We start from the raw sequence: 18,661 nt of genomic DNA, 5'->3' as shown, positions 1-18,661 counted from the left end.
ATTGTCTGTTTTATTGCATAATTGACTGCTGACTTTTCACTCCTCTTAACCGACTGATAGGGCTAATAAGTTCTGCACAAATTGGCTTGGCTAGAGACAACAAGCCTTACTGAGCTACATTTTAGCCTTTGTCAAACCTCGTCTGTTTAACTGCAGCATCTGCAAATTAATTCCATACTTGATATTCTCTGATCCACTTGCTTTTGTTTTCCTCAACCTGACTGAGCCAGGAGGGAAGATTCAACCCTCAAAACCGACCTTTTTTGTTTTTGTTCCGACCTCTGCTTGAAGTAAAATCACTCCAAAAGCACGTTTACTTAAATTGTCTTAAAACTGATCATTTGTGCTCAACAAATCATGCCTGGATTAATAAAGATTCCTATGTAGCTTATTAATAATGCACATCTTGAGTGTTTGTGTGTGTGTTTGTGACAGTGTTAGTATTAGTAATGCTTAATACTTTGTTACATAGCTAAACTTAACATTGGAGAGAAGGGAATCAAAGGCTATCTAGTTTGCATTAGGACAGAGGGATATGCTGTAACACCCTCTAAGACAAACTGTGACTTGTGACAATGGGCCAAAAAAATCAATAAATAAATAATTGACTTAATGTGCATTAAATAAGTGACAAAATAGTCTACAGATGCAGCAACTGATGGCTGAACAACAGACAGAGCAGTCAGGGTCAGGGACATATCAAAATTTAAAAATGACTCGTTAGTTCAACCACTCAATGGCCAGGACCCCATGATGAAAAGTAGTTAATTTTAGGTGTTTTCACTGTGTTAAATGTCAACATTTAGCATTTTGACAACCCCTCTGCTACCGCTGAGTGTTTTCTCATTCCAGAGCAGCAGACTTTATGAGCCCAATCAGCATCATGGGACACACCTGGACTCATTGTGCCCCATGCATATAAGAGCAGCAGCAGTCAGTTTTTGGCTGGCAGATCTCCTCCCCACTCCTTTGCTTTCTTTGTTTTTTTTGCAGCACAACACCCCTACAGCACATTTTCACCCATCCACTCCCTACACTGCTGACCCTACAGATTTCATCCTCCTATTTGTTTGATTTGTTTGCCTTTTTTTGACTCCTTATAGTTCATAAATCATTTTATTTTTTTATTTACCTCTTATTTTCCTCTTTTTGTCCAAACTAAGAGCTGGTCCAAACTAAGAGCTGGTTGGGGACTTCTCTGGGACTCAACTCAACATGCTGGTAAGACAAAATCTAGTCTTTGTTGTGATTTGGCCTGATTTGATCTGGTTGCGACCACATGTGAGCCAGGTTGTGTCAGCATTGTGAATGTGAGAGAGAGCTAGTATATATGTCTCTTAAAACAGTTTTTAATGGCATTGATCAATGAGGTCATGTTTCTTTTGCTGAAACAAAGCTCCTGTTTCCAGCTTCTGGCACTAGCCACATACTTAGCATACAGACAGTAGATTGAAATAGAATTAGAAACATATTGACTAAAACATCCACTTGGATGCAAGTATTACAAATTATTACAAATTTGCAATCACTCAAGTGACTAAAAAACAACTGACATGCAGTGAACCTGGGCTTTTTGTGGCCTGTGGGGGTGTAGGGTCCTTGGGGCAGTTGCTCGCTTTGCCTGTTTGGTAATTCATCCTGGCTTGTAATCACTGATATTACTGCAAGCTGTAAAAACTGACTGTAAAACTGTAATAGCCTCCAAAGACAGATTTGCACCAACACTTTAACTTTCCTAAAACCATATGGTGAGGAATAACTTACCTGCACTAAAAACAGGAAGTAACTGTTTGCGTGGATATGACCATTAAGCAAAATATAATAATAGTAGAGCATTAAAATACACACACCACCCTCAAATGTCTCCAAATTCAATGGCCACCGTCCATCTTTCCATAACTGGGGGAAAAATGGACCAAATAAAAGTGTCATTCAAGGCCACGACACCACTATGACACATTCAGTGGGGAGGAGGGAGCCACTGTCTGTCCAAACATCCAGTTAATGTCCAGTTAAAGTGCCAGATCAGCCACAGTGGACCAGGGTGTAACAACTCCCAGCCCAGTTGCGCAGACCAAAGAATGCACTGCTGTTGTTTTTCTTGGTCTAAATTAGAGACAATAAAGGCAAAAAACCCCAAAACATCTATAAGTATCAGAAGACAAAAATGCAAACAGCTGCATGTACTCTGCATTATGTAAAATATGCATAAATGTAGGAAGGCAGAGATATCAATGCATGTTGATATCTATGCCTTCACACTGTACTTGTACTATTCATGACAATAATTAGGTGAAAGTAATAGTACATTTTGTACTTGTAATACTGATGATGAAGATGATAATGAGATGATGGTAACAGCACACATTGTACTTGTAGTATTGATGATGCTGATGTTAATGACGATGATTGGGTGGCAGTAGCTATATATATATATATATATATATATATATATATATATATATATATATATATAGCTATATATATAGCTATATATTGTAATTGTAGTATTAATGATGATGATATGATGCTTACTATAGAAATAACTGAGCAGACAGAAACAATTCAGGGATGTATTGATAAATTTAAGGTACATAGGCTTTCAGACAGGCAGGTTCCAGATTTCAGGTTGCGTGCTCAGGTACTGTCATGGCACACTGTCCTTTTTTTGGCTGTCCTGCATGGCTGTCAGGCTCAGTGGATTGGGCTTACCTGGATGTAGAGCCTCTGTGAGTCTGAAAAAAATTAAGGGGATGATTCAAAGCAGGTGTGGAGCCCCAGTGGAGACAAGATGTTTTCTGAGTGCTGCAAGGAAGAGGGACAGTGGAGTTTCCTCCTTTTCCCATGAGCTCTTACTTTCTGTTATTGTCAGTGTGTTTTGATGTCAACAAATGAGCTGTCAATGGAGTGCTGAAGTGAAGCAACGTTGGATCACTGAGAGCGAGCTGAACGAGTGAAGGCCGATGGCTCAGGGCTGGGACAGCAACCCGCACTCTCATATATGTGGAAACAGCAAAGCCCTTGAAGCGTGTTTATAGAGAGAGTGATAGTATAAAGTGCCCGTGGTTGTGTTTGCTGTTACAGTACAGGTCCAGGTTCAGATGGCTAGAAAGCAGAGCACAAAACAACACTGACGATCTGTCTGGGAATAAGTGGAAAATAGTCAGTTATTTACTGCAGGGCTAATGAGGGGAAGTGGAAACTGGTGAGCAGGTGAAAGACAGGACTTTTTCATTGATACTTTTGGCTGCACCGAGTCAACCCATGCTGCACTGATTTCCATTTCCATTCTCAGTTTAAGCACACCGAGCTGTGTGCCTGAGATGGACCATCTCTGAAGGCCTGTGACAGTTTTCCCATGTTTAACTCTGCAGAATGCTTGTTTCTAACACAGAAAATGAAACTGCATACTTTTTAAAAATGTTTCCTCTGAATTTTCAAATGTACTTATGTAGCCTGTTTATTTAGCCTCTGTAATACATCTTCCTTACTTCCTAAAAAGAAAAGGATAAGATACAGATGATTTAGTGGTTAAACTTTTTCATCCATCTGTATTAGTGCATGACTCCTGGTGCTTTCAGGACACTTAAATATGATAATATCTGTTCACTGCTGATAAAAATTATCATAATAATATCTTAATTTGTACAGCACTTATCTAAAAAAGTTAAAAAGTGCTTCACAAATTGCGTAAGAATAAAACAAAAAAAACATACAGTTACAATAAATAACACAATGTTAAAAGCCAAGATAATAGTATGCACCTAGGAAAACCAAACAAAAGGAAATGAAACATTAAATTTGCAAACACAAATGTACAAATCAGTTATTTAAAGGAAAAGCTCCCCTTTAAAAATGTGTTTTAATCAATGATTTAAAAATGGGAAATGTGTTTGCAAGCCTAATCTCCTCAGGCAGGGAATTCCAGAGCATGGGGGCCCTGATGGCAAAAAGCGGGTCACCTTTATTCATTAACCTTGACTTTGGGACGACTAGTGAGGGAAGACTAGAGGATCTTAGATCACGACCAGGAACATAAGCAGTCAGAAGTTTAGTCATATAGCTTGGGGCTAAACCATGTTGAGCCTGAATGTTAAAGTCAATTCTAAAATTAACATTATGACCCAGAACAGTTCTGATTTAAGGGTTAGTATATGATCAGAGGTCCAGTTGTGTCCTGACTCACACCAGCAGACATACCTCATGTTTTTTTAGCTCCTGTTGCAGCAAGTTTTCATCACCGTTCGAGGAGAAGCAGGAGCACAGTTAACTTCTCTCTACATTTCTAAACAGGTCTTTGTTTATACAACGTGTCATGAGGTTTATAAATCAAAGTTGCATTACTTTATTTTAAATTGTAGGAGCCTGCTTGGTTAAAAAAAAAAAAAAAAATCCATCAGAGCTCCATCAAAGGCAGCGCTCGCAGACAACCTCGTCAGTCCTGAGCTATAATTCATCATGAAGTATTCAGCAGGGTTGCTTTGTGTACTGAGACTTAGAGCACCTTTCCGGGAATAACTTTGATAGCTGACAGCGAGTTCTTTAGCAGGTAGCACTTGACTGATGGCAGAAAGCAACAGAGGTGCATTATTAAAGTTGTATATTTGAGTTATATTTTACAGAGATTGTTATTGTAGCTATGGGGACAGGACTGACTATCAACACAACACAAACAAGGCAGAAGGTTTTCTCTAACAAATCAAGTGAAAATGTAAATATTTAATAGTGTACATCTACACATCCTGACGCATCTTGCAATTCAAATTTATAAATGTTTAAGATTTAGTCAGAAAGAAAACGATGGACACCATACATCACCATAATTAACACACTTTTTCAGCCATTTTCTAGTCAACAGCAATCAATAAACTTAATCTCATCACATTGTAATATCCTCTGTGTGTTTTCTCTAATTGCTGATGACTCACACCCCCATCTCAGCAGCTAATGACCATTCAATTAAAAAGCTTTTCTCTAGAATTACAGTAACAAAGCAATGTATGGGGAGCAGAGCTAGGAAATTAAGTATACGGTTGTGCAGAATTTAATTATAAAGGAGGAAATGACTCAAAATGGCAAAGAAACAGAAATATGATGTTCATTGCAGGAAAGATGATGCGCTGTCTGGTACATCAGAGAGGAACAGCATGCAACATTTCTGGTAAATTGTACATTGTGAACCTCATAGTTGCTATAATAAAGCACCACAATATGAGAGAACATTATGATAATTTGCAGTGATGCTGTGAGAATGAACACTGTCTGCAACACCAAATACTCCATAATCAAAGAAATGATTATCCTCAAAGGTTCACTGTGTAGCATTCAGAGCATTAATACAGCAGCAAACCACTATTTGTTATGTAAAGATAAAGCTGAGACATGGTGCTCTGAGCAGAGAACGAAGTCACGCTACCTCTGTGTTTGTTGTAATCCAAACTTCTCTGTGGTTTGGCCGCATGTGCATGTTAGTGCATGTGTGTATCCCACAGTTTATCTCATTGCTGGCACTTTGGACTTCACTCATACAGCAGTTACTGCTGATATTAGGATGGTGTCACTGCAGAAGCACCGCACCCTCCCTTCAGTTTCCCCTGGTTAACACTGTTAGCTCTGTCAGCACTATTGCCATATTTACTAGCTTCATTGCAGTGGGTTAGAAGGGTCTTGCTACACCAGATAGGTTCAGAGTTATCATTATCAGCCCATTAAATAGCTGCGTTTATTGTTATGCTGCAAAGGAGGAAGTCTAGCTGACATTAACATCAGTATAAAGAGCAAGAAAGTCAATGTAGTGAGAAACACTAAACTTTCATTCATGAGATTGGCGTTTGTGTCCCATGTGAAACCAAAAATCAGCGCAGAGTTTTTTTTTCTTAACTACACCACATAAATTATGCAAACATTAGCATAATGTTACATAGTATTGGTGCCTAAACCTGTCACGGTCCTGCTCTGTGTTTAGAGGCCCTCAGACTTTTTTCTTGTGACTCTCATTTTGTAGTTGTCAAATACCGCTCCTTTTTCAATAATTTCAGTGTCAGACACCGACACCAAAAGCCACCTTTCGCAGCATCGGTTTGTAATACAGCTGGATGGGACCTTTTATGGTGTTATGATATGCTGCCAGTTGGACAGACGGCATCTAGCGCAGCAGTAAAATACACGAAAAGGTGGCGTCAATTAATAACATGGCCACAGAATCTGTTGCAGCCATATGATATGGCGCTTGGTGACATCAGGTTAAAATGCTGGAAGGTCCGTATAAGACGAGTGAGAGGAGATGGGTCCAACAAACCCTGGACTTTCACCTGCGAGCCTGGGGTTTGCTTCCTGTATTTAGAACCAAACCAAGATGTTTTTGTCCACACCTAACCACGTGCTTACGTTGATGTCACTGCGCAGGTTTCCACGTGCTTTTGTTGACATCCTGCTGCTTATTATATATTTAGATTTATATAATTTACTGCTCCTGCCTGTTTGTACTATTGCACCTTGTATGCGTGTGCATTTGTGCGTTTATGTTTGTATGTACCTTTGCTGTGTTTGAGCTAAGCCAAATTTTCACTGAGGTAGACAATAAAATCTATCTATCTATCTATCTATCTATCTATCTATCTATCTATCTATCTATATGTCTGTTTGTCTATCTATCTGATATTACTATGAGGAAATAGTTTATTTAGTCTTGGGCTTTCAGTGCTACTTTATTATGTTTATTTAGTTAGTCATGTTTCCAGTTTTTATTTATAGTCTCCTTATGTGTCATGTCTGGTTTCACTGCCTACCTTTGTTTGTTTTCCCTCCACTCTTGATTGTCTGCCCCTACCTGATTAGTTTCACCTGTCCCTCATGAGTTTGCAGTGACATCACCACCTCACCTGTTTGCACTTCCCAAACAGTCACTGTCTATATATACCAGCCAAGTTCTTTTGTTCTTTGTTAGTTCATCATCATTCTTTGTGCTGCCTGTTTTCTGGGTTTATTTTCCAGTGTTTGTGGATTTGCCTTTGTTGTTTGCCTTTTTTTGACTCTTGCTATAATTGCTCAATCATCCAACTGCCTCCTTTTTCATCCTGCATTTGGGTCAAAACTGTTTATCCTGAGGAGTTGAGAAAAACTAACAAATGTGAGAGTGAAACCGAAAGACAGCTCCTGATGGCAATGGGCATGTAATGGGCTGACAACGGCAATTGGAACCTACTAGTTTGTGTAACAGGACTCTTCTAACCCGTGTTGGAGAGGCTGATAACAACTGATAACGTCCATTCAATTTAGTGATAATATTTAAAATGCAGGATGTATTGCCAGGCGCAGGGGTTGGAGAGGACTGGGAACAAACACATTAAGGATGTAATAGTGCCGATAATAACAGGACAGGTTTGTGTTGGTAACCCAGTTTGATATGTCTCGCTGTGTCTGTCCAGTAAAAAAATTTGAGACTTTGGTGCAGCAGTTTTAGTACAATCAAATTTCCTATCATAAAATAAAACCAAGACTAATTATTTACACTCATCACACTGAAAACACACCAGAAATGAACAAATTATCATCTACACTGATTCTTACTTGTTGCAATTAAAGTGTCAACACTCAAAACCAAAACCAAAACCAACCAAATGTTTATTTATTTATTTATAGCTGGAAAAAAGAAAATAAAGTGCTCCAGGGATGACGATTTTCTGTAGGCCGACAGGAAAGTTATCGTTGGTTCCCTTGTCAAAAATTCTATGTGATTTTTCAATTGGATTTTGGATCATTGCAGAAAATGAGTTCTCTGGCAAACAAATGTTTATAATATACTTACATGTTTGTTCAGCAAGATAATCTTCACAAATGAACCATTTTAATCATTTTTAAGCCCAAATGCAATCACCAGAAGTGAAAAGCTAACATTAGGCTAAAAATGAACTCAACCACAGTTCCCTGACTTAACATCATCACCACAAAAATCCATGTTCAGCAGGGTTTGGTGTGATCAAATTCTCTAGTCTCAGTCTGCTTCTTGTTAGTTACCACCTTTTTTAAAGACACATAAAAGTGTCAAATTTCATGAGTGGGGTATTAATTGACATATCTTATGTCGTAAAACAAATGTGAAAATCTCTGAAGCTTGCGTTAACCACAAACCTTATTTCAGACTTCCAACCAAAAAACCATTGACTTTGGGAAAAGGGAATACGGAGTGCTGAAATAAGAAATAATTTCTGGATTTCAGGACTCATTACGTTGGCACTATTTCCTTGCTCACTTTTTTTACCCTGATTTTTTAAAGCTATAATGTTGCAACTTTAAGATAAGATAAGATGAGCTTTATTGTCCCAAAGGAAATTTGTGCAGCTGCAGACAACTTTCAACTTGTCTCATATCTAACACAGACGCACAATACCACAATACTTTGAGAATGCATTCACTTGCATCTCTTAGAAAACTTCTAGTTTACTCCATGCAGTTTTTCTTTTGTAAATCTTTGTCTTCACACATAGTGCCTAGTACGTTGTTAAATCAATACACTTATTTTGGTGATTCCCTCTCTCTTACACATACCTTTCCAATTACTCTACACAGTTTGCCATCAAATTTAGCAGAAATGTCACAAAAATGAAAGCAAAATCAGGCTAGTGAGAGCCAGAGGTCCTGTGTGTCAGTGTTAATGATAATAACTCATAAAAACCTTCAGCAGATGGAAAACTGCGGATCGCTGCTGCAGAGCTGGATGGCAGAGATTAGAGAAGGCCTCGGGCTGAATGGATGGGTATTGCTCCTGTATTACATGGTGCTGTGTGTGTGTGTGTGTGTGTGTGTGTGTGTGTGTGTGTGTGTGTGTGTGTGTGTGTGTGTGTGTGTGTGTGTGTGACAACCAGCCTCTCAGAAAAGCACGGGGTGGGGTCAGACTAACTAGGGCGAACCACTCTGTAATTTGCGACCAAAAAAATGGAGCCAGACAGCTTGTCATTTTGTGTGTTGCTGTGTGTATAAGTGCGTGCTGGACTAAATGAGTACCTGTGTGTTTGTCTGTGTGTGCACTTGTGTGCATGTGTGCTTGTTTATTGCAGATACAGTTATTGTTGTGGGTGATTCAGCTTTGTATTGACATTTGGGCAGTGTAGTGGCTGCACTTGGCTGTCTGTCTGTTGTTGTGCACCACAAACAGAGCACACTGAGCTGCTCTCACCCATGAGATGGAGCAGGTACTGGAGGCCTGACTAATGGTTGGTGAGGCAAAGTTGATCTGGATAAGCCTCTGGATAAGTCTCTAATTTGAGGCAAAATGTCAAAATTAAAAGCTACTATATTGCATCTGAGGGCCATGGAACCTCAACTCTGCCAATCTTTATTACTGGAAACTTTTAACATCCAAATTAAGTAATTTAAAACTGAAATGTTCTTAAGTTACAATTGTGTTCAACATCATGTTTGTGGTAGCTTGCTGTTTTTAGCCAAGCTAGCGGTCTGGCTGGTTCTATAAGGATGGCAATGTCAGTCTGTTGGTTAGTTGGTCCTGTACTTGCAACTCATGAGACCTCAAAAATCGTGAGGATTTGAAAACCAAAGTTGCAGATGTGGAGATCCTCCCTGAAATAAGTTTCAGTTACTTTGTTTCCTGCATGCTGGTGAGTTTGAAAGATGTCAGCTGGGATAGACTCCAGGCCTCTGCGACCCTGAACAGGAAAAAATGATTATGGATAATGAATGCATAAATGTACTACACTCAATTCGTTTTAGTTTCAGCTTCATGACCTTGGAAGGAGGCCAGTCTGCTGGTTTGGCCAACGCCAGGGACCAACAGCTGGCTATCCTCCGTAGCCCACAAGCCCCTGATTCCTGGATGCCCGAGCAGGAGGTTCACAGCCTGTGGAAGATAGCTGGGTACCAGAGGAGGGCAAGTTTGGTCCCCCCAAAACCCCCCGGCCACCTTTCAGGCTTCCTCTGGAGCATCCTATTGGAGTTATGCACATGTGAGGGATCATTTATGCTTTGCATTGTATACAGACATGGACATGGCCTTCTTTCTGAATTCTGCGTTCATTCCATTCATGTTTGTGCACGCTATATGAAAAAAGCAGTGCCACTGGAGATTGTGGGGGCAGTATAGCGTGGTTCAAACAAGACAGACAACACGTTCTCATCCTAACTCGTTACACTGTGCCGTCTACTTATGACGGTTTAGGTACCCTTCTGCCTCAGGTGGATGCTGTTACTGTGATGTCAGCAAATGCACATGGTGGGATGAAGCAGCATGGTCTGCATGTTTACACAACAGCTCAGATTGTCACGATGGTTTGGATTAGGCAACAAAGTCATAGACAGGTTTAGGTTTAGGTTTAGGATGTTAACACTGTGAAATGTTAGATTGGATGGACTGATTTCATTCAAAAACACGAGAAGAAGGCAATGAGCAATAAAACCCAAAGATTTGCAAGAAAGTAAAACATGCAAGAAAATTACCTGAAAATTAGTGAAAAAACAGAAATGACATGCATGCATTTATGATAATTCTGAATATGTCTTTTCCCAGCTTTCTTCTTTTTCTCCTTTTACAGTCTCCCTAGCTTTAACTTTCTTTCTTTTTCTTTTTTTTTACATTTTCTAAATGTAATCATTCCTTTTAATTTGTAGAACATTTATTGCCAAGTTTTTTATTGCCTTTTTTTCTCCCATGTTTTTAAAATAAATCGCACCGATCTGCTTTGGGTTCAAAGGTTTAAATTCTTGTGAAAGGCCCCTGAAAGCAGCACAAGAAAAGCAGTGTTGCTACAGAATTCAAAGAGTTAATGGTGGCTCCATTTAAATCTAGTGTCCCTGTAAGACAAGCCAGAGTGCACCTTTTATACCAAGCACTTGCACAAGTGCGACACAGAATTAAATGCCTGCTATTAACCTCCGGGCACAGCTTGGGATACTCAACAAATTGAACCCATATTAAATGGACAAACATGCTAAATTCACTTAAGTCCAACCGCTAATGCAGGAAGAGGCAGAGGTTGGAACAGCAATGATGAAGTGCCTGGGAGTAGTGCTTGAGCACCCAATCTATCTATATATCTATCAGTTCGTGTTTGGTCACATAGCTGATGTCAGTGTTACTCTACTTTTACATCAGATTCACCCTCTGCTCCTTCACTGCCTGTTGCTTTTTAGATACCAGTTACCTTCAGGCTAGATGTCATTTCCTAAGAGACTGTGGATCATGATGAGTGTGGGGTTGAGAAAGAAGAGGACCAGGTTGGGAATAACCATACACCTGTCAAGTAGATGTTTTTGTGATGATTACCTGGTGAAATGTCATCTACAGTCAAGTCAAGAGCAACAACTCAGGACCCTCTGACAGATTATTGCCTTACTTGTATTTTCTAAACCAAATATTCCATCACAGCTTTGTGTCCTAATATTCATCACCACTATTCACCCCTAAAGCAACAGCAGAGGGTAACAGTTCGCTAGATGCCTGTCACGGTCGTAAATTGCCTGACCATGACAGACTTGTAGCGAGCGTCGCTGCCTTGAGACCTAGATGGCTTTTCATCAGTTGAAGCCCTCTTTTTTGCCTGAAGGAGAAAAGCTGTTTTCTGTAGCTTTACATGAAGCTCTGTTTGTAGCCTCATGTGAAGTAGGAATAAACAATCTTGCATATGGAGCATAGTTAGTTCTGGCTGAGCACTGATGTCATGCATGCTTTTCATTATTTCTTTACAATCACTAAAATCATCGCTAAAATCATCAACTGCTTTTCCATTACTTGACTAGTCACATTTTATCATATTCATGCAGCAATATTATGGTCATTATAATCAGACATTGTTCGAAGTCTTTGAAAGCTGCCACCAAGCAGCGAGCTCACGCGCGCGGATATGTTCAACAGCCCACTCCAGCGCACACATGTGCGACAGTCCGCTCCAGTGTGAACCTGTCTGCCAGCCTGCTCCAGCGCACACATGTACGGCAGTCCGCTCCAGCACAGACATGATATCTTCATATCTCAGTTAGGAGTAAAAGGGAACCTTTAAGCTTGACAGAAATAGTGATTTGATGTGTATCGTGATATATATCAGTATCAACTGATATTAAAAAAAAAAAAGACTTTTTTCCATATCGACCAGCCCTACCTGAGAGTCTGAATGGATGAAATCCTGATCATCATTTTGCGGGTTTGGAATTTTTTAAAAAAACATGTAACCACTGATTTACAGATATCAGATTTAGAATATAATTCTATGGTAAAATTCTTTTTGGGCCCAGTTGCATCATGAGACTGACCTGGAAATTCTAATGTCATAGTTTGGTCACAATGTCAAATTGGCTTCTGATTAAAAAAAAAAAATGATATCAAGAAAATGTTTCCATTCCCTTACATAGATGTTAAGTTTGTGTACAAGCCTGAAGCTCTACTTATAAGCTGGTATCATGCACACAAAGACAGAGTTAGATATAACAAAGACAGAGTTAGATATAAATACCACCCCTTTTGACATGTCTCTAAATGAATTGTGTTTCATAATGTACATCACATTCACAGGACAAGCAAAGTTTGTGTTTCAGTCAAGTTTACAAATCTATTGATTTGAGCTTTGACTTTTAGAGGGAAGTCAGAGTATAACTGTGGCTTCTTTGCAGTGAAAAAAGGCCATTGGTGGTGGTTGAAGCGTTTGATTAGAGTGCCCCTTAGACGCGTCTGTGTGGAGGTATTCAGGGCAAGTTCAGCGAAGAGGAAACCTGGGACAGAGCCAGAGTGTGCTAAAGGAATGACACAATCCATCTGCACTGGGGTTCCCAAGGCTGAAGACCTCATGGATACATAACGTAGCCTGTTGCTGTTGTGACCCAGAGCTAGACAGAGGACAGAAACTGGATGAACAGATTTAAGTTCCTTCTCTGAACTGACTGCATGCCGAGTGTCTCGATGAGCTAAAACAAAATGTTCTGAATAACTGAGCTGTAGATTTAAATGTGACTATCATCACATGACCTCAGGTAGGTAATTTCCAGTGGGAATTTGGCGTCATGGATTACAGACACAGCAGGTTCACACAGGATTAAGAACACAAGGCTTTTGAAATTGATGCAAATGACATGAGAGCAGGTAAGGTGAGACAAAGTTAGATAATCCTGTGTGAAATAGTCTTTTGGTGTTTGACAAATGAGACTCTTAATTAGTTAAATACCCTCATATGACCCACATGGGCTGCAGCACTTTGGCAGCACACACGCAGCCCCTCATGCAGACTGTAACACAGAAGATGTCTTAAAGTATCGGCCAGAGAATCAGTTTACTCTTTCCCAACACCACACACTGTGCACGCAGCAGATAAGAGCTTTGACCTGGGGCGTGTGTTTAGGAGTCGGCATTTTGTTCTCCAGCCCAGAGAGAGCATCTGGGCAGATCGGGGCCTGGATCAGAGGAAGAACCTTATCCGTCTCCTCGAGGATTGCCCTGTCAGCTGCCTTCTCTGGCTCAGAATACCAAACGACTAAATTAACCTCTGATAGAGAGATAAGTCAGAGCAAAGAAGCATTTTTTTTCTTTCGCTGTACATCTGCCCTGGGAGAAATTTACGTCCTCCAGAAAACCTTGGCCTTGTTTTCACTGCATCTTAAATAGGATTTTATAGAAATATTGTCGAGCAGTGCCTTGTTGTGTAGCTGTTAATCATCAGAAGCAGCCATACTGTGATCAGGCGACACATTTATTTTTTATCCATTTGTCTTTCCAGATAGGCACTATGTGTGGGAGAGGAACATTAGGACCAAGTTGGTAGAATTAGCCAATCAGGTGAGAGCCACAAGCTAATAATTCGGCTTATGAGCAGCAGGTGTTTCAGTGGGCTGCTTCCACACTCAGAGACAATGTTGCTTTGTGTGCACCACGTTCATAGATTTTACTTAGGTGTGTCTTCAGGATTTCAAGGTACTTTTCAGCTCTGGTACTGCAGTTTGCTGATGAGACTCATTCTATCTCACAGATTATATTAAGGCTGGGAGAATTGCTGCTTAAAGCAAAGGAGTTCAAGTATCTTAAGGTCTTGTTCACAAGTGAGGGTAAAATGGAGCATGAGATGGATAGGCAGTTTGGTGAAGAGGGAGCTGAGCCAGAAGGCAAAACTTTGAATTTACCAGCCTATCCACGTCCTCACCTATGGTCAGAAGATTATGGATACAAGTGTCCAAAATGGGCTGCCTCTATTGGGCTCAGCATTAGAGATGAGGTGAGGAGCTCAGACATTCGGAGGCAGCTCGAAAAAAAGTACTTCTCCTTTGCATTGAAAGCAACCAGTTGAGGTGGTTCAAGCATCTGATCAGGATCCTCTTGGGCGCCTCCCATTCGAGGTTTTTCAGGCTGGTCCAACTAGTAGGAGACCCCAGGGAAGACCCAGAATATGCTGTAGGAATAATATATCTCATCTGGCCTGGGAATGCCTCTGGATCCTGCAGGAGGATCTGGAAAGCATTGCTGAGGAGATGGACTTTTGGAGAACTTTGCTCAGTTTTCTGCTCCTGCAACCCGGGCCTGGATAAGTGGATGGAAATGGAAGGATGGATGGAGGTTATATTAGGGTAAATCTCAGTGTTTTCAACAGCCATGTACTGACTGACTGACTGAACCCATGTGCAAGGTGTGGTCAGGTTTTAGGTACTGTACAAAAACAACTTGGTTATGGCTAGGAGAGGATTATGTTTTGGCTTTAAATACAGAGTTTTGGGGGAACAATCCAAGCAAAAAATACAGTGATGTCTTAGAGAAAAACAAACACTTTTTGTGCTGTTAAAACCATTTTTTCAGCATGACATGCAGAAATGTCACTGTAAAAAATAACCTAATTTGTGTTACTATCCTGGCAGGAAAAGCATCAATTTCTGCAAAAAATAACATCTTTTTGTACCACTACACCCACAGGAAAAGCACCAATGCTTTGTAAAATCAGCTGCTATTCCAGCTGGAAAAACACAGACAAGTCACTGGAGAACATCCATGTTTGATGTCTAAAAAAAACGCTTGAAAAACACAATAAGTAATAGTGATGATTCCCTAAAACTTAATTGGTATTGTTATTTACTGGTCTTGAACAGCAGGCATCTCGCCTATGTGAAACCCCATTCACCATCCCTTCCACCTCCAGATGCCAAAGTCAGCTTACATATTATATAACTTTATAAATATATGTGATATGTATTAAACATACAAATGCAATATTTGCTATTGGTAGTTTGCAGAAATGTGCAAGCTGCATTTACACCTACGTAAACAGTGCGTTCCTCAGAAATATAATATCTAACATCTCTCACATGGACTAAACAGCCTCAAACTTATCTTTTTGTTGTTAAACATTTAAATTATGTTCTGCACAGACCTCACTGTCTCTGTCCTACTTAGACCGGCCTGCTCTGCTGGCTCAAGACAAGATTTTACCTCATTTGCACAGACCTGAATCTGCTTGTCTTTGCTCAACTCATGACCTTCACTGCAAGATAAAATAAAGCCAACAGAGCGTTGAGCAGTGTCTGGCGGTGGCATGTACCTCCTCCCCTCTCTCATATTTGACTCACCCAGCAGCACTCTGGCACCGCTTTCCTAAGGGCCATTACCCAATTATTAGGCAGCAAGGCTTTTACAAGGGAAACAGAGACGAGTGAGTGATGAGGGACAGACAGGGGAGACATTGCACTGGAAAATGTTAGAAGGACACAGTGAGACAGCAGTTTGATCCTCAGATACATCACATGATTTTCTTTTGCTTTTAAAAGATTAAGACACGTATTACAGCAATTTGATTCATTGTTAACCTTGAGAAAAAGGTTAAATGTAAATAAATACTTATTTACTCAAAAAAGACAAATTGGAATATCCATAATGTCTTATAATGGATACCTTTAATGCATTATGTATGCAATATATTGCACAAGAGTTCTTGTAAGCCCTCACAATGTGTTGTGATGTCTCATAATAACAGTGAAGTATGATCAACCATCATCATAAAACTCTGAAGTACCAAGCTCAAGTACTGTATTTTAAAATGGCTCTATTATTTTTACATGAGAGGTTATGAGTTGTTTTCAATATCGTGATGCTTGAGCTGCCAAGCTTCCACTTTGAATGCTATGATCTTTTAAGGCACTGAATGTGGTGTTAGTATCAACAAACAATGATTGCTGTGCTGTATCCTTCTTCTACAGCCCCATAATATGGTATCAGTGCACTCTTACTGTGAAGCTCTTGTGCTCTAACAATACTGTCCAGCTGTAATTTTTAAATAATAAAGTTAAATGCCAATTAGGTTAAGTGAATATGAATATTTAAGATGTTTGTCCTTGGAGAATATTATGGCGTGCAAGTAAAACCAGAAGCACAAAACCCCATTTTTTAGCATTTGCGCCAGATGATCAATTCCATTGGACTGGATTGATGCCATCTTGGGGTCCGATATCTTCTAATTCTACACCTCTGTCCAGATAGCCAATCATTTGTTGAAGAAAGTAGACTTTTTTTATGAGCTTGTATTGCACACTGTCAATGCTGCTGCAAAAACGCAGAAATGTCACATCCTTTTTTAGTTACGTACAATCTATTCATCCATTGGAAGTAAAAAAATAAGTAATACATGCAAAAAGCTACAGACAGCACCTTTTAATACCTACTGAAACTTGAATGTTTAATGCCATTGAATAAATTTAAACTTTTATTCAACGGTGGCTGTTATGTCTTATATATGTATCGGTTCTCTCTGGCAAGAGAGATTATAACTCACGCTACATATGGAAATCATAAAAACTGTCACCAAATCATCATTTAATAGGTAGGTAGTAACAAGCAGTTGTCAGCTGTAACTTTTTTGTGTTTATTATCCTGTGTCATGCTTTGATGTCATACGTCTTGACTGTGTTTCATGCTATTTATACTTGTCACGGGCTGCTGTACATATAAATCTTGGGTAAATCCATTTCTTTTGTCCTACAGGCCAAGAGGGATTCGCTTACTGTCAATTTTAGAGCAAAGAAAGAGAAAAGAAAAAAAGCAGCTGCAGACTGGTGCCAACATAAAACTCGGAATGACCTCAATGTGTCTCCATTAGGTAACACACACACACACACACACACACACACACACACACACACACACACACACACACACACACACACACTGTAGCTCACACGCCATCTGAAAGGGGTATAAACTCCATCCCCCAAAAATTATGTTGCTTACTTTGGAGGGTATATGAAAAACTGTTGGCTCTCTCTCAGCGTGCCTTCCTGTCTGCTCTATTTATACAGCAGAGGGAGATTGTAGATCAAGAAACAGTGGGATTTTTAAGCTGTATATCTTGGGGATTTTCTGTTTTAAAGAGTTGTAATGCTGCTATTTCAGGAATGGTTGAGAATTAGGTTGCAGCATTTGATCTCTAATTTTCATTCATCTTTCTTTATTTTAGCTTTCCACAGCCGCTCATTTACTCCTACCTGTTTTCCTCCTCCGTATCTACCCCTCAGCCCCTCTGACAGATGAGTGTGGTCAGAGGTCATGTGGTTGTAATTAGGAGCACGCTGCCTCGGCACTCTGCCCTGCTTCCTGTTTCTAATCTACGAGAAAACAGGCCTCACTTCAGTCAGCCCTGAAGACAGCTGTTAGCCTCGGGGCTCAGCCTTCAAACTCCCCAACCTAAATAAAACTGTCTTTAACCTGTCTTGATAGTCTTATAACATTTATCACAACCTTCCCCTCATCAGGCCAGGTCTTCCCTCTAATTTTCCTCTGCTTGATCAGTTACATAACCGCAGAAGTACAGAGACGCTGGAATGCCTCAAAATGCTTACATATTAATGGCACTTTGACTGCTGATACTGACAGTATCTACTGAGCTGTAAATCATGTGGCCCATCCATTATTTTTGTTTTTACAGAGGACTATTATTGGTCTGTTAGTCTTGGTTCATTAGAAAAGATCAGAGGTTGTGCTCCCTTTTTCCCCTTTTAATACATGCAACATCTTCTGGTCTGTTTTGGTGTGTATTTCCTTTGGTTTACAGGTGGCTCTTGTTATCTGGGTCTAGCCTCTTAGCCTTTTTTTCCCAGGTGTTATGTCAGTATAAGAGCGTTGCACTTAAGTCATCTGTTAACATTGTGAGAACAACCTTAAAGATGTCACCAGAAGTCTATTTTCTGTGTAAGCTGGAGGAAGAAGAAATATACAGTTCAAGGTTATTGGCAAACAGTAGAAGAATCACGTTTTAACCTTTTGCATATTTGTTGGCTGAATGTGAGAATTAGAGACCACCATCACTTTGTGGCCACTTTATTAGGTACACTTGCACAATCTAATGCAATTCAATGTAAAATTCTTGCCTTAACATCTATCTCATTATGTCCCATTTTAGGGGACTTACATCTCATTTCTAAAACTAGAATTACTGTCTCATGCTTCTGCCAGCTAGTCAAGTCACAGTTTACATTGACCTCTGTCCAGACTCACATGTATCTATGTAGGTATGTTGTAAAGTGAGGTAAGTATGGCACGTAACCTGATGTAAGTATGTCAAGGACATGTTCATGTAAAGTTAGAGTAAACTTTGGCTTCAAGTTTCACATGAGACACAAACATCAGTCTCCTGGGTGACAGTCCCACGTTTATTCAATCCATCCATCACTGAGACCTCTTACCTGGATGGGCTTT

At 39.9% G+C, this 18,661-nt stretch overlaps 1 long non-coding RNA gene across 1 annotated transcript; it reads left to right on the top strand.

Annotated features, from left to right (window-relative positions):
* Positions 1-960: 960 nt before the first annotated feature.
* LOC148190049 (uncharacterized) lies at positions 961-17,657 on the top strand. Its single transcript, XR_015776156.1, has 3 exons — positions 961-1,221; positions 16,952-17,066; positions 17,424-17,657. It is a non-coding gene; the product is annotated as an uncharacterized LOC148190049 (long non-coding RNA).
* Positions 17,658-18,661: the final 1,004 nt, after the last annotated feature.

Source organism: Plectropomus leopardus, chromosome 3 (assembly GCF_026936395.1).
Source record: "Plectropomus leopardus strain MGB_pleo_1.0 chromosome 3, ASM2693639v1, whole genome shotgun sequence".
Lineage (NCBI taxonomy): Eukaryota > Metazoa > Chordata > Actinopteri > Perciformes > Serranidae > Plectropomus > Plectropomus leopardus.
This window is presented reverse-complemented; position numbering and strand designations above follow the sequence as displayed.